Source organism: Moschus berezovskii, chromosome 17, assembly GCF_049115385.1.
Source record: "Moschus berezovskii isolate FMDL1 chromosome 17, NW_MosBer_1.0, whole genome shotgun sequence".
NCBI classification, from domain to species: domain Eukaryota; kingdom Metazoa; phylum Chordata; class Mammalia; order Artiodactyla; family Moschidae; genus Moschus; species Moschus berezovskii.
Genome location: NC_142476.1, coordinates 65,779,293 through 65,794,146, shown reverse-complemented (window position 1 = coordinate 65,794,146; position 14,854 = coordinate 65,779,293). Strand labels below are relative to the sequence as shown.

General features: G+C 44.9%; 1 protein-coding gene across 5 annotated transcripts in view; it reads right to left on the bottom strand.

The window, feature by feature from the left end:
* The window catches only part of SUSD4 (sushi domain containing 4), a 142,029-nt gene that overhangs the window by 19,617 nt on the left and 107,558 nt on the right, over nt 1-14,854 (bottom strand). The gene's annotated exons all lie outside the window — the stretch shown is intronic.

The window sequence follows — 14,854 nt, the reverse complement described above, 5'->3', positions numbered from 1 at the left end:
CAATAAATGTGTCCACTCAAGGAAGCAAATGAGGAGACTGGACCTTTGTTTATTTCCAGATCGCATGGAACATGGTGTTGACTTGCTCAGAGACGTGCAGACAGATGAAATTTATTTTTATTAAATTATTATTATTATTAATATTATTATAATATATATTATATAATATATTATTATTTAGTATTATTATTATAATATAGCATTATTATCACAATAATACTATTATTCAGCAGCCCCAAAGGAGGGGTTCTGGTCTGCTTTTCATCTCAGAGTCACCACATTAGGGTGTCCCTGAAGAAAGACACAATGCATCTGATGAGGACTGGGAAACTTCAATGCCAAAAACAAAAAATACAGTTTCACGTAAGAAACCCAAAGTGTGCCTGGTTTTGGAGACATACTGAAACCATGCAGGAGTGCACAGGTGAGGGAGCAGGTATAAAACCATGATTTGGTCTGACAGCTTTGGGCAGCGGAAGGAGGCTGGTGTTGGCATCTAAAGCCAACATGTGTTTTTGGGTACCGATGAGATACACTTCCTTCTTTGTAATGACTTGAAGACCAGAGGCTAAGCTGAGTTTAGCCTCACTCACCACCACACGAAAATAAATCACAAGACATCTGTGGTGTCAAAGTGTTTGGTTGTCTGGGAATGTCTTTGCAAATAGGATTCCTACTCTTGGAACATCTGATGGTTATCAGGGCATCTTAATTTTTTAAAAAATCATCCAGATTTCTCCCACCAGAGGCAGCTTTGACATTTTTAAGAAAAATTTAATTCTATTTATTTATTTTTATTTCTTGCTGACTCTGTATGGCGTGTGGGATCTTATTTCCCTAATCAGGGATGGAACCCACACCCCCTGCATTGCAAGTTCAGAGTCTTAATCACTGGACCAAGGAAGTCCTTAACTTGAAAGGGAGAGAAATCTGGGGCCCAAGATGAAAAAGGTGTGTGGGGCTTCCCCACAGATGGCCCAGTGGTAAAGAATCTGCCTGCCAGTGCGGGAGACACAAGAGACTCCGGTTTGATTCCTGGGTTGGGAAGATCCCCTGGCGTAGGAAATGGTAACCCACTCCAGTGGGTTCATTCATGCCTGGAGTATCCCATGGACAGAGGAGCCTGGCGCACTACAGTCCATGGGGTCGCAAAGAGTTGGACACAACTGAGTGCACACACGGACACACAAGTCAACGCAGAAAGCCCATAGGGACGGGAGCATTAAGGGTGGCTCCCTCCAGCCTCTCCGTGCAATTAGCAAACCCTTCCCCCTGAGAGATCATGCTGAATATACAATGCTGCCAGTGTATTTTTAAGTTCCTTCCCCACAAATTGGACAAAGGAACCATGCTGATACCTTAATGTACTGATTTTCTGCATTTCAAGCTTTTATCCCATAAATGTTTTATTAAATTTCTCGTGCCTGCTTGTTCTTTTCTGTAATCAAATCCAAGCAGATGAAGGAATACAGAATTGAGTAGAAAGTTCATGATAATGGGAAGCCCTTCCTTATGCTTGGCTCCTAGCTGAGTGTGAGTGAATGCGTGTGTGTACCCACGTACACTTTTGTGTACGGTCCTATACTGTACATAGAAAATACACAGCTATGTTTCCTGCTAGCACAAGTGCATCTAAGGCTTACACAGTATTTTTTAGTGTTCTGTTAAAAAAAGCTAGTCTGTGAAAAGGACCATGCTCTTCTGACATCTGAATGTATTTGAAAACTGCTGGCTTAGAGGTTGCGGACAATGAAAACTGAAAAAAGGGGAGAAATTGAGCTAGAAGAACAGGAAAGGAGAGTGTAAAGAAGGCCAGGGAGGCATAACACATCAGGGGATGAATGAAAGACCCTAAGGAAGTCATGCTCAAAATTCTCCAAGCCAGGCTTCAGCAGTATATAAACCGTGAACTCCCAGATGTTCAAGCAGGTTTTAGAAAAGGCAGAGGCACCAGAGATCAAATTGCCAACATCCGCTGGATCATGGAGAAAGCAAGAGAGTTTCAGAAAAACATCTATTTCTGCTTTATTGACTATGCCAAAGCCTTTGACTGTGTCGATCACAATAAACTGTGGAACATTCTGAAAGAGATGGGAATACCAGACCACCTGACCTGCCTCTTGAGAAACCTGTATGCAGGTCAGGAAGCAACTGTTAGAACTGGACATGGAACAACAGACTGGTTCCAAATAGGAAAAGGTGTACGTCAAGGTTGTATATTGTCACCTTGCTTATTTAACTTATATGCAGAGTACATCATGAGGAACGCTGGGCTGGAAGAAGCACAAGCTGGAATCAAGATTGCCGGGAGAAATATCAATAACCTCAGATATGCAGATGACACTACCCTTATGGCAGAAAGTGAAGAGGAACTCAAAAGCCTCTTGATGAAAGTGAAAGAGGAGAGTGAAAAGGTTGGCTTGAAGCTCAACATTCAGAAAACAAAGATCATGGCATCTGGTCCCATCACTTCATGGGAAATAGATGGAAAAACAGTGGAAACAGTGTCAGACTTTGTTTTTTTGGGCTCCAAAATCACTGCAGATGCTGATTGCAGCCATGAAATTAAAAGACACTTGCTCCTTGGAAGGAAAGTTATGACCAACCTTGATAGTATATTAAAAAGCAGAGACATTACTTTGCCAACCAAGGTCCGTCTAGTCAAGGCAATGGTTTTTCCCGTGGTCATGTATGGATGTGAGAGTTAGACTGTGAAGAAGGCTGACCGCCGAAGAATCGATGCTTTTGAACTGTGGTGTTGGAGAAGACTCTTGAGAGTCCCTTATACTGCAAGGAGATCCAACCAGTCCATTCTAGAGGAGATCAATCCTGGATGTTCATTGGAGGGACTGATGCTAAAGCTGAAACTGCAATACTTTGGCCACCTCATGCGACGAGTTGACTCACTGGAAAAGACTCTGATGCTGGGAAAGGTTGGGGGCGGGAGGAGAAGGGGACGACGGAGAATGAGATGGCTGGATGGCATCACCGACTCTGTGGACATGAGTTTGAGTGAACTCCGGGAGTTGGTGATGGACAGGGAGGCCTGGCGTGCTGTGATTCATGGGGTCGCGAAGAGTTGGACACGACTGAGCGACTGAACTGAACTGAACTGAAGGCAGCCTTACATAGTGCAAAGCACACTTTCTTGGGTTCGAATCCTGGCCCAAACACTTAGGAGCTACGTGACCTTGGGCATTTCATTTAACCTCTTTCTGAAGTAGTTTCTGTTTCCATCGTCTGTAAAACGGGAATAGTAACACCCACACGGTAGAGCTTTTATAAAAATTAGAACTAGTAGCTGTAAATCAGCAAGCACAGTGCCTGACACAAAAACAGATGCCCGATAAACAGACAGCTCCTATTATCGGTAACAACATTATGGATATATAGTAGCTACATTATGAGCCAATGAGAAGAAAGAGAAGCAGAAAAGACAATGACAACTTTCAACAAGCTCCTACAGTGAGAGCCGCAGACACGCGCTGTTCCACTTCATCCTAAGAACCATTCTGCAGAGCAGATGCGGCCATGGACTCACTGACAGAGGGAAAGGAATTGGGACTCCAGAAAGGGAAGTTACTTGTCCAAGGTCAGACAAATAAATAGAGCAGCTAGGATGTGACCTGCAACAAGGCTTACCCTGAAGCTGTGCTCTCCCATGGAGTCTTGCCCTGGGGCAAGGGAGTGTCGGCCACCCAAAGACCAGATGTAAGAGCAATAGTTTCTTGATCTGCTAAGATGTGGGCTGTGTGAAGTGGAGTTAGAGTTTGGAAAAGCCTTGGAGTCTCTAGAGATAGAAGAAAGGTGATGGGGGGGGACCCTGATGGACACAGAGCACTCCTGTTTCACACATGGGCATCAGCAAGATGTATAGACAGGCCCTGATGAGAATGAGCTCAGGACAGGGCTTAGAGAGAGTTCAAGAATGCAGGACAACTGGGGTTTGGGAAGCTTTACAGGTGACCCTTTAAACCTGATATAGCTATTATTTTCCCAGCAGTCATGTACAGATGTAAGAGTTGGACCAGAAAGAAGGCTGAGCACCAAAGAATTGATACTTTTGAACTGTGGTGTTGGAGAAGACTCTTGAGAGTCCCCTAGCTTGCAAGGAGATCAAACCACTCAATCCGAAAGGAAATCAACCCTGAATATTCATTGGAAGGACTGATGCTGAAGCTGAAGCTCCAATACTTTTGCCACTTGATGCCAAGAGCCAATTCATTGGAAAAGACCCTGATGCTGGGAAAGATTGAAGGCAGGAGGAGAAGGGGACAGCAGGGGATGGATGGCATCACCGACTCAGTGGACAAGAATCTGAGCCAACTCGGGGAGATAGTGAAGGATAAGGAAGCCACGGGGTTGCAAAGAGTCAGGCATGACTTAATGAATGAACAGCAGCAGCAAGAGGTAGAAGGAAGACACGAGGGGCACGTTTCTTCTCAAGTCAAGGCAAGGTGTGAGCTGAGTTGTGTTGCCCCAAAAGTTTTGTTGAAGTCCTAATCCCAGGTCCCTGTAAATATAACTTCATTTGGAAACTGGGTGTATAGCAGATGCAATCAAGTTAAGATGAGGTCATGTTACAGTAGGTGGGACCTTAATACAATATGATAGGCATCCTTATAATAGAAGAGACACACGGGAGGAAGCTATGTGAAGACAACCTCACAGGGAGAACACCACGCTATGACGGGTAGAGACTGGGAAGGTGCAGCGATAGGCCAAGGGATGACGAGCCAGCCTCGAGAGGAAGAATCCTACCTCGAGTCTCCAAAGGACCACGGTCCTGTCAACACTTGGGAGTTTGGACTTCTAGCCCCCAGAACCACGAGGAAGACACTTAAGTCCCTAGCCTTTGCTATGTTGTGGAAGCCAGTGCAGCATGAATCTATCCTTGGCCTGGGAGGAAGTGGCCAAGCCCTTGGGCCAGGTCCACAGGGAAACCACCGAGTACAACAGGAGGGTTTCCTGGCTAATGTCACAATGTCTCAGAGAAATAATGAGACACCAAGATTTTCTCAAAGGGAAGTGCAAAAAAAAAAAAGTTGTGTACCTGAAAGTGGTTATTTCCTGAGCTGTGTCTCAGTGGACAGAGTGGAGTAGGAGTCATGCAGGAGGATCGCATCCTGGGCCTGGCACCTTAAAGGCTCCTTGGGGAGATACCAGTCATTCCTCTCTTTGGGCAGTGCTGGCAGGAACCAGGATGGGGAGCCTTCGCTTTGGGAACAGTAGAGAGTCACTCATAGTTAACTGCAAGGACCACAGGATCTTTGAAAAGGTCAAGTAATACAGGAGGGTAAAGGTCTTATTGGGCTTCCCAGGTGGTGCGAGTGGTAAAGAACATGCTTGCCAATGCTAGAGACATAGGAAACATGGGTTCAATCCCCAGGTCAGGAAGATCTCCTAGAGGAGGGCATGGCGACCACTCCAACAGTCCTGCCTGGGAGAATCCCATGGACAGAGGAGCCTGGCGGGCTGCAGTCCGTAGGGTTGCACAGAGTCAGACACGACTGAAGTGACTCAGCACACACACAAAGGGTCCTATTATATGTGAATTTAGTCATGGTTGTCTATAGAATTCTTGACTTCCCAGCGTCTGATAAATTTACTTTTCTTTTCAATTCAAAAACATTTCCCTCATAATAAGATATTTATGGCAAGAAAATACAGATTGATGTCGGCACAGTTGTTTGCCTCTGATCTCCTGAGCTAAGGACTAGTTTTAAAATCTGAAATCCAGTATAATTTGATTTGTTCTAAACTTCCAGCTGTTTCTGCCTTCAGCTGTTTCCACCTCCTTAATGCCTGGACCTATTACATCCCTTCCCATGAGTGGAGCAGATGGTGGTAGAAAATGCATTAGGTTCTCATCTATCGAAGAAGAAACTGGCCAGAATATGAGAAAATCCTAGACTTTTCCAGGAACCGCAGGGAGGAAGAGGAGAGATACAATGATCAGATCCCCACTAAGGGCTTTAACTTTAGGGAAAACTGGACACAATTTAGAGTCGGGCACCGTTTTTTCCCTGGTAGCTCAGTGGCAAAGAATCTGCCTGCCAATGCATGAGATGTGGGTTTGGTCCCTGGGTCTGGAAGATCCCCTGGAGAAGGAAATGGCAACCCCCTCCAGTATTCTTGCTTGGGAAATCCCATGGACAGAAGAGCCTGGTGGTCTTCAGTCCATAGTGCTGCAAAGGGTCAGACACGACTTAGCAACAAAGCAACAACAACCATCTTTTTGCAAAAACAAACTCCCAAACAACCAAAAACCCTCCTGTACAAACCTCCAGTACAGAAAGAGAAAATGATTGCCAACACAGGTATTATGTTACAGGTCCTACGCCACCCCCCGCCAAAAAAAAGAATGACATGAGACAGTAAGAGATGTAAAAGTATGACTATTTTACCTGCCAATCATCCCAATGGTCTAATCACTTTAGGGAGAAAAGGGAAATTTTGGTAATCACTTGTGAACAAAAGGGGGGACACTGGGAGGAATGACCCCCAAATCACCCTGCTGAATACTTTCCAGTGACTCTTCGGTCTGCAAAAGGCAGGGAGTGACTGAAGGGATTTATTACCTTCTGTGTTGCACCTGATTGCAAGAGGTTTTATTACCATGAAATACAAGTCATCTACGTTTTCAGAGAGGAAAGAAGGAAATAAATTCTGTCTGGAGCAGGGACAGAGAAGATATTCTCGAGTTTAAGGACAAACACCAAGATTTTCCCATTTGTATCGGCCCATCTATTTTCTGAGTGTGATGAAGTCACCCTCCTGCCACAAGCGAGCAGCTCAAGCCACTCGCTGCAGCTTTGTCGTTGCTTAGCTGTACGGTCCTTTCACTGACCTGACATTTAAACATCACAAAATAAAGAACTCTGCTTGCACGCCTGTGAGCTTTCCAAAAATATGAGGAGACTATAAGGCAAAGCAGAAATACATTTTAGTGAGAACCATGAACTCAGTGATTGAAAGAGACTTGTCTCCATACCCTTGCCCCCTAGAATGCATCCTAGCCTGCAAAAGAGGGGTGAAAGATCTCAGATATCCCAGCCATGTGAAGGTGGGGAATTCAGACCAGTTCAGAACCATGAGCCCAGGAGAAGCCTGTGTGTAGGATTCTTGTTTTATATGAGTGGCTTCCCCTACAGAAAACTTGCAGCATCTTTATTGACACAGTCTGACAAAGGGCTTCGATAGAGCCACAGCATAAGTGGGCTTCCGATGATTCAACCCCACCCCTGTGCCTTGCATCCAGGACACATTTCCATAAAGACGGGAGTGATGGTGCCTGGCATCAGATCCACTGCTTCCCCTGGGGCCTGCACCTGCCCCAGGACAGGCTTTCTGCTTGGGTGAGAGCTGAGGGGTGGGGGCCTTGGAGAAGATAGACCAGAGCCCCTCTGCTGAGACCCCAGTTCTGAACGTGAGAGTGTGGTGGGGGAGGGGTAGTCGAGTCGCCCATTGATGATCTCGTCTTTCCTTGATTTGGTGGGAGACACCAATCCAGAACTCTTGCCCCCTTTGCTCCTCTTTGGTAGGAAGAGGAATCACTTCTCTTCTTTGACATTTTAGTGCAAAATCTCTGCAATTGAATGAGGTAAAAAAAAAAAAAAACAGGAGCCCAGGAGAGCTGGAGGGTTGATGGTTACATGTTTCCAAGGAGATTAAAAGGAAGGGAAAGTGCCTGACAGAGTTTGCCAAGGGGCTACGGGCCTGGAGAGAGAGGGTGGTGGGGGCAGTCCAGGGCTATGTATCAGATCAGGAGTCTTAGAATTCAAGAGAAAAAAAAGCCTATAATGTAATAGCTGGGAAGCCTGAGAACTTGGTTCCACTTGAAAAACAGGAACAAGGTCTCTTGGTTTCCTTAGGACAGAAAGATCAGTGTTTCTGGATTCAATATAGAAGGGAAAAAAAAAAGGAAAGAATAATGAAGCTTCTTGATGCCACAGCACAATCTACTCTTGAGTACAAGGAGACGTGTGCCCGAGAAGAGGAAATGCTAGAGTGGCAATTACTGCTTGTGTAAAGAAAAGAGACAGAGGAGAATTAAGCACAGTGAGCCCTGGGAAGCTCTGGTAGGACATGCAGGCGGCTATTTTCTGGTAATCACTCCACTGTAATGTATGAACAGTACATAGAAAAGGTATTAGGATAATTTACTATTGCTTGTGAACAATAAATTACCAAGGCTGCTTGCTATTTTACATCTCCCTCTAATAAAAAAACACTGTGAGGGTCACAGGCAAGGTGGCTGTAATACAAACATTGCCAGATATGGGAGTTTTCATGGCTGGGAAAGAGAACAGGAGAGGAGGTGATGCACTCAGATATGTGCCCAGATGGCAGAAGGTGGTTTTCAGTTCACAAGGTGACCTCCACGTGGCTTCAGAGAGGGTTTCTCCCCAGCTAATGTCACATGATGGAGGTTGTTCAGTCCCTAAGTCGTGTCCAACTCTTTTGCGACCCCCATGGACTATAGCAGGTCAGGCTTCCCTGTCCTTCAGTATCTCCCAGAGTTTGCTCAAACTCATGTCCATTGAATTGATGATGCCATCCAACCATCTTATCCTCTGTCCCCCCCTTCTCCTCCTGCCTTCAATCTTTCCCAGCATCAGGGTCTTTCCCAATGAGTCGGCTCTTTGCATCAGGTGGCCAAAGTATTGCAGACGCGGGAGGACCTGCAATTTTCCTTTTTTCCAGGCCTGGGAAACACAGCTCTGTGGTAGCGTGTCTGACTATGGTTTACGGGATGACACAACAACAGGTGATCTCACCACGGATAGTAATTTACAGCAGCCTTCTTCAGACCAGGCCTGGTCTCCTTTCTGTGCTTTGAATTTTCCTTTTGTAGAATGGGAACCACCTTGGCACAGGGCGGACTGTGATTATTCCTTGGAATGTTATCTACCAAGAATAAGACACAGGGCAGGTCTTATATGAGGAGGCCTGGACTCCTCCGCCATCTTTCTTGTTCCTACACAGGATTCGTTTAAAGCCCCGAGGCGCTTCTGGGTGAAGACAGTGCTCCTAGAAGGAGAGACGCTTACTACTGCCTCTTGTCCCAGAAAGAGGGTTTGACTCTGGAGGAAAGCATACTGCAAAGGCCAAGTGCCGCTCTGGAGCTGGGATCCCTCTCCATCCAACCTGGTTTTGAGTTTTGATCCCAAACTGGAACATTTCAAGTTATTTCATATTTGGTTAAACAAGGCTTTTCGGTTTCTTATTTCTCCTTCTTTTCTTATGTAAGGACGCTGACCTGAAAGCAACCCTGAGCACTAAAAGGTTCTTCGGAAATAATGTTGTTGCCTTCCTTGTAACTAAATCTGAAACTGATTAAGCTTCCATCTCTCACCACTTGAGCAGTGAAATAGATGGTAAGGGGCAGGCCTGGGGAACTGGTTTGGGCATTCTGAGTTTGGGAACTGGTTGGATTTAAAAACAAAATGTTTTGCATATTCAGCTTCTAATAAAGTCAGGTTTGCTTTGAAATGTCAGCATTGGGGAAGCCCCGACCTAAGTCACAGTGAATGAAATCACTCTCCTCCTATTCTCCACCTTCAAACTGGGCCAGCATACTCCACACACACATTAAGGCAAGTTGCCTTGGCTAATGAGCTCTACAGAGCTTCAAAATGCATGGTCCTTCCGGATAAGTGAAATATTTAGACCCTTTCTCTTTTCCCAAAGCCCAGAGACAATATATATATATATATTATTCTGTTTGATCTCCAGGGAAAAGAACCCAAAACTCATAAACCCCAGATAGAAATTTTCATTTTACAATTGCGATACCACCTATCAGAACCTCCCTTCCACCCTTTCCAAAGCAGAAGCATGCACCTGCCCCTTGGTAAAGTTAGCTGCAGGCATACTTGGTGCCATCTGTGATGACGCTCATCTCTAGGGAATGGGATTTGTCATCTTAGTCTCCCCATTAAACCATAAGCTCTTCAAAGTAAGGAATGATGTTCTTTTCTTTCTTTATAATTCCCCAGAGCCCAATTTGGTGTTTCTCTGTGCCTGCCAGGTGTTCAATAAACACTGCTGACAATGTAAACCGAGTTCTTAGCACTTACAAATGAGAAATTGCCCACACTCACTGTCATAGCTTTTTTTAAAAGATTGCCTGGATTCAGTGTGTGTGTGTGTGTGTGTGTGTGTGTGTGTGTGTGTACATGTACATATGTGTGAGAGAGAGATGAGAGCCTCAGAGATGAAGATGGCCTAAGAATGGAAAACATTAAGATACACAGAGATAAGGAAAAGCACTCAGACCTACAGTGAGGCAGACCAGAATACAGAAACCCAAGGGGCTCCTTCCAGGCTCAGATTTATATATTCATGTACTTTAAAATGATGTAGCCAACATTCTGGTCCAAAATATTATGATTTCAGGTGTTTTCCCCTCTCCACCTAGAACCTGGCTGTGCGAAAACAGACATAAGCTAGGAACTACAGCCCAGACCTTGAAACACATCACCCACAACTTCCTACTGGGCCTTGGAATTCTTGCCACCCTTGGTGAAGCTGCCAGAGCGTTTCCTTTCAAATTATAAAGTCCTTCATGAAGCCAGCCCTCAATGATGGGATTGCTGACATTGAGTGTGACAGCTGCCACGTGACACTGGAACCAGCAAAGCCTGCTTCATGCCACCAGAGCGGGGAGGCACCATGAGGTAGAAAAAGCCCAGCCCAGAACTGGAGGTGTGGAAAAGTCAGGCCACTGCCACCCTTTAAGGTGTCAGTCTCTAGGTCTGCGAAAGCGGACACAGTCCCTGAGCAGCCCCGAGGCTGAAGTGAGGCTCTGCTGTAATGGGGTGACCAATGGGCACTTGGGGGAGCAGCGGGGAGGGCTCTCTGCCCCCCGGTGGGCAGCAAGGTCTCCTTTGGACTCATGGCCCCCTGCAGCTAGGAGTTCTACAGGGAGACCAACTGGACTAGAAGAACAAACCCCTTGCTATGTGATCATAGCTCTTCTGAATTTTTTGACGCTTTAAAAAAATAGCTGTAAGAATTGTAAAAAAATCAGAGCAAACTGGATAATGCATAATCAGATAATGTACCTTGGAGATGAAGAGCATGAGCTTTGGAATGGCAAAGACCCACATTTGAGTCCCCATTCCCCCACTTAGAAGCTGTGTGACCTTGGGTGAGTTACTGAATCTTTAGAAACCTGGGTTTGCTCATCAGTAAAATGGGATTAAAAATAGTATTTGTCAGGACTTTACTGGTGGCCCAGTGGCTAGGACTCTGAGTTCCCAATGCAGGGGGCCTGGGTTTCGATCCCCAGTCAGGGAATTATATCCCTCACATGGTAACAAAAATCAAAGATCCTGTGTGCCACAACTAAGACCCTGGAGCAGCTGAATAAATAAATACTTATATAAAAAAAGTACTTGTCTTACAAAGGCAATCAGTTCAGTTCAGTTCAGTCGCTCAGTCGTGTCCGACTCTTTGCGACCCCATGAATCACAGCACGCCAGGCCTCCCTGTCCATCACCAACTCCCGGAGCTCACTCAAACTCATGTCCATCGAGCTGGTGATGCCATCCAGCCATCTCATTCTCTGTCGTCCGCTTCTCCCCCCACCCCCAATCCCTCCCAGCATCAGAGTCTTTTCCAGTGATAGGAAGACTAAATGAGATACTGTGTCAAACATTCTGACACATAGTAAGCTCTCAAGATTCACAGCAATTCTTATCACTGCTTAATATTTCCTTCTATTATCTGGGATTCATTAATACAAACACAGTTAAAAGTATGCCAGTAACTTCAAGAAAAGAATAATGGAAGCAGAGGTCAGAGAGGAGGGAGGATGGAAGACGCTATGCTGCTAGTTTTGAAGGTGGAGGGAAAAAAAAGTATGCAAGTAACCAAAACTGAATCTGAACAACCAAAACAACGTTACAATGTAAATGCATAAAGACCTGGGTACTTCATTCACAGCCAGGCCCAGAGTCTCCTTTATTGGGCCTGGCGTGCTGTGATTCACGGGGTCGCGGAGACTCGGACACGACTGAGCGACTGAACTGAACTGAACACAATTCTAAGAGCAATAATAATGATGGACACTTGATTGACCACCTACCATGTGTCCAGCCCTTCATTAAAAGTGTTACATTTGTTATCACACTGGATCCTCATAGTCTTCATAGTCCCACAAGTATAATCATCGCCCCCACTTTATAAACAAGGACATAGAGACTGATAGAAGCTAAGTGATTTGCCCTGAGTCAAACTGATCAAGTAGGAGACTCAGGATGTGAACTCCGCCAGTCAGATGGCAATTCACGCTGTAATCAATAGCCCACAGCACCTCCACGACCATCCTGGTGATCCCATCTTGAGGCTGGTGGCAGGTTAGGAAAAGAGCTCCAGGGGTGGAGGAAGCTGCAGTGACAGGTACATTGACACGTGATGGATTGATGGATTAGTAGGGAGACACGATAAGGAAGGGTATAAAAGAGAAAGACTTCCCCAGCCCAGCTGTGCAGACCTGGTCACCTCAGGAGTCAGACAGCCTAATATTTCAAAGTCCCTAAGAGCGTCATGATCTCACAGCACAGTGCAATCATTTTCATTCTGCCATCAAGGAAATTCAAATCGTGTGCTCCAGAAGACAAAAAAAGAGAAGGGGGTGATGTATTAATGAGGTGGGTAGATTCCCTTGGGATAGTGCATCTATGTTGAACACCCTTTGACAATTTGCATAAATAAGGCACAGCCCTTGAATAAGATGGTACACAATTCAAGTAAGAGTTAAAGAAACTCTAATACCCAGGTGTATCTGGATACATTTTTCATGAATCCTTAGCTTTTATTTTAACACACTGCTTAACTTAACCAAGTTTCTATCAAGTCTGAGACAAAAAGTCCTTCAGTCCACTCTTCATCTCTCAGAATCATGCCTTTGGCGCCTTTAGCCAGGGTACCATTTAAAGGTCTCACAAACTAATTGCTTCATTAATTGAAAGAAACATGTCTTTATTGAAAATAAAGATATAAAGACTTCTTTTTTATGGAGGAAAAAATGGTATTAGGTAGCTTTCTTGTCACAGGCAGCCGTCACCTGGACTTTTAGTGTCCCCCTCCATCACAGCACAGGCTGGCAGAAGAAAAAGAAACAGAATTTAAGCCATGAGACTCATTTCCAATCAGAAGTCAGTCCCAGTCTCCTGTTTATAACCTTAACTCTTTGCTCCTTAAAGTGAGATTTTGTTTTATGCCTATTCACATCATATTCCCTAAGCTCCAGAAAAACTGCTTTCAAAGTCCCCAAATGAAGCTTAGAATATGATGGTTTGAAAGACATTTAAACCAAATTTGAAAAAATCTGAAGATAGGCATTTCAAATGGATATAATCATAACATGATATCTTTAACATCTAGTCCTCTAGTTCCGGTTATCAGAGCAGGGAGAAACCTCCAGGAACCAGAAAAGCCCGCATTCATCAGCAGCCTGTGCTTACCTCACCTGCCAGTGGCGGTTCCCGGTGGAAACAGAGGGGATGACCTTCTCCCTCCAGGCTAGGGTTGCCAGATTTCACAAATGAAAATATAGGACACTGAGTTATCACTGAAGTTCAGATAAACAAAAATTACAAAGAGTAATTGTTGTCCATAAGTAAGGGCCACCCAATATTTAGGACATGTTCATATTAAACAATTATTTGTTGTTTATCTGAAATTCAGATTTAACTGGCTTTTGGTATTTTATCTGACATCTCTATCAGTGGGCTCTGATCCCCTAGGAGATTTAGGATGGGTGGGAAGTAGGGGTGAGTGGGGGCTCCACTTACCAGCCTAGGAGAACAGCACCACTGATGGCCCAGGCTGGAAACCTTGTTTCTCCAAGCACCAGGCTCCCCTCCCTTTCATCTTTTCCCCCTTCCCCTTCAAGGAGGCTCCATGGCTCCAGCCAACCCACTCTAATTCATGGTCTTCCTTAGGAGATACCGCTGATCACTGCCCTCCACCCCCAACACACCTCCCATCTTAACCTCATCCTACACTAAGGTACACGCGTAGAGATGGTGCTTGTAAGAACTTGCTGGTTTCTACGTTCTATTCTGTCTTGATTTGTTTCCCAAGGAAAGCTACAGATGGGTTTTGGAGGGGTTCCTGATCAGAGATTTCCTTTCATTTTTTTCGTCTCCCCATATTTCTCCATTTTTTTCTTCCCTCTCCTGCCCACTGTATTCAGATGCCAAGAAGTAAATCGGTATGTGTTTCCTTCAGTCATAATTTCAAGATCTGAATTAAACTGAAAGCTGAGCCAGCAGGCCCAACTTGCCTAGGAAGTTGTTAAAACTCTGCAATCACAGGCACTGGCTTGATTCTGGCAATGGATGCTCTGACTCCCGTCCCCCTACCCCCACTGCCACTACGTCATACTACTGATTAGTGGTCTTTAAGTGAACCACACTCAAAAATAAACACATATATTTAAACAAGACGAGAAGGAAAGATCTCTTGGTTTTAGGCTTCCGAGTGTGTGCTTGCAGCAAAACATTTACAGCCAAGCCATAAAACGCATGGAAATAGGAAGAAACATTGACACAACAATAAAACGAGGGGTGAGATTAACGATGCCATAATACAATCTGTTTTCGTTTGGTGCAGAGAAAATTAATTTTTGAAGACATTTCATTTAACTTTGCAATATTTTGCAGTTTAACCTTTGACGCTTGAAACTTTTCTCTTTCATCCCCTTTAAGCCTAAGGACGGGGGAAGCCAGTTTTATGTCTGGCCATTTAAGTACTGCTTCATGGCAGATGACCAGGCTTGCTGCCTCTGCTCAGGACAGAGGCAAGCATTGTGTACTCAGGGAACAAAAGTTATTGCTGA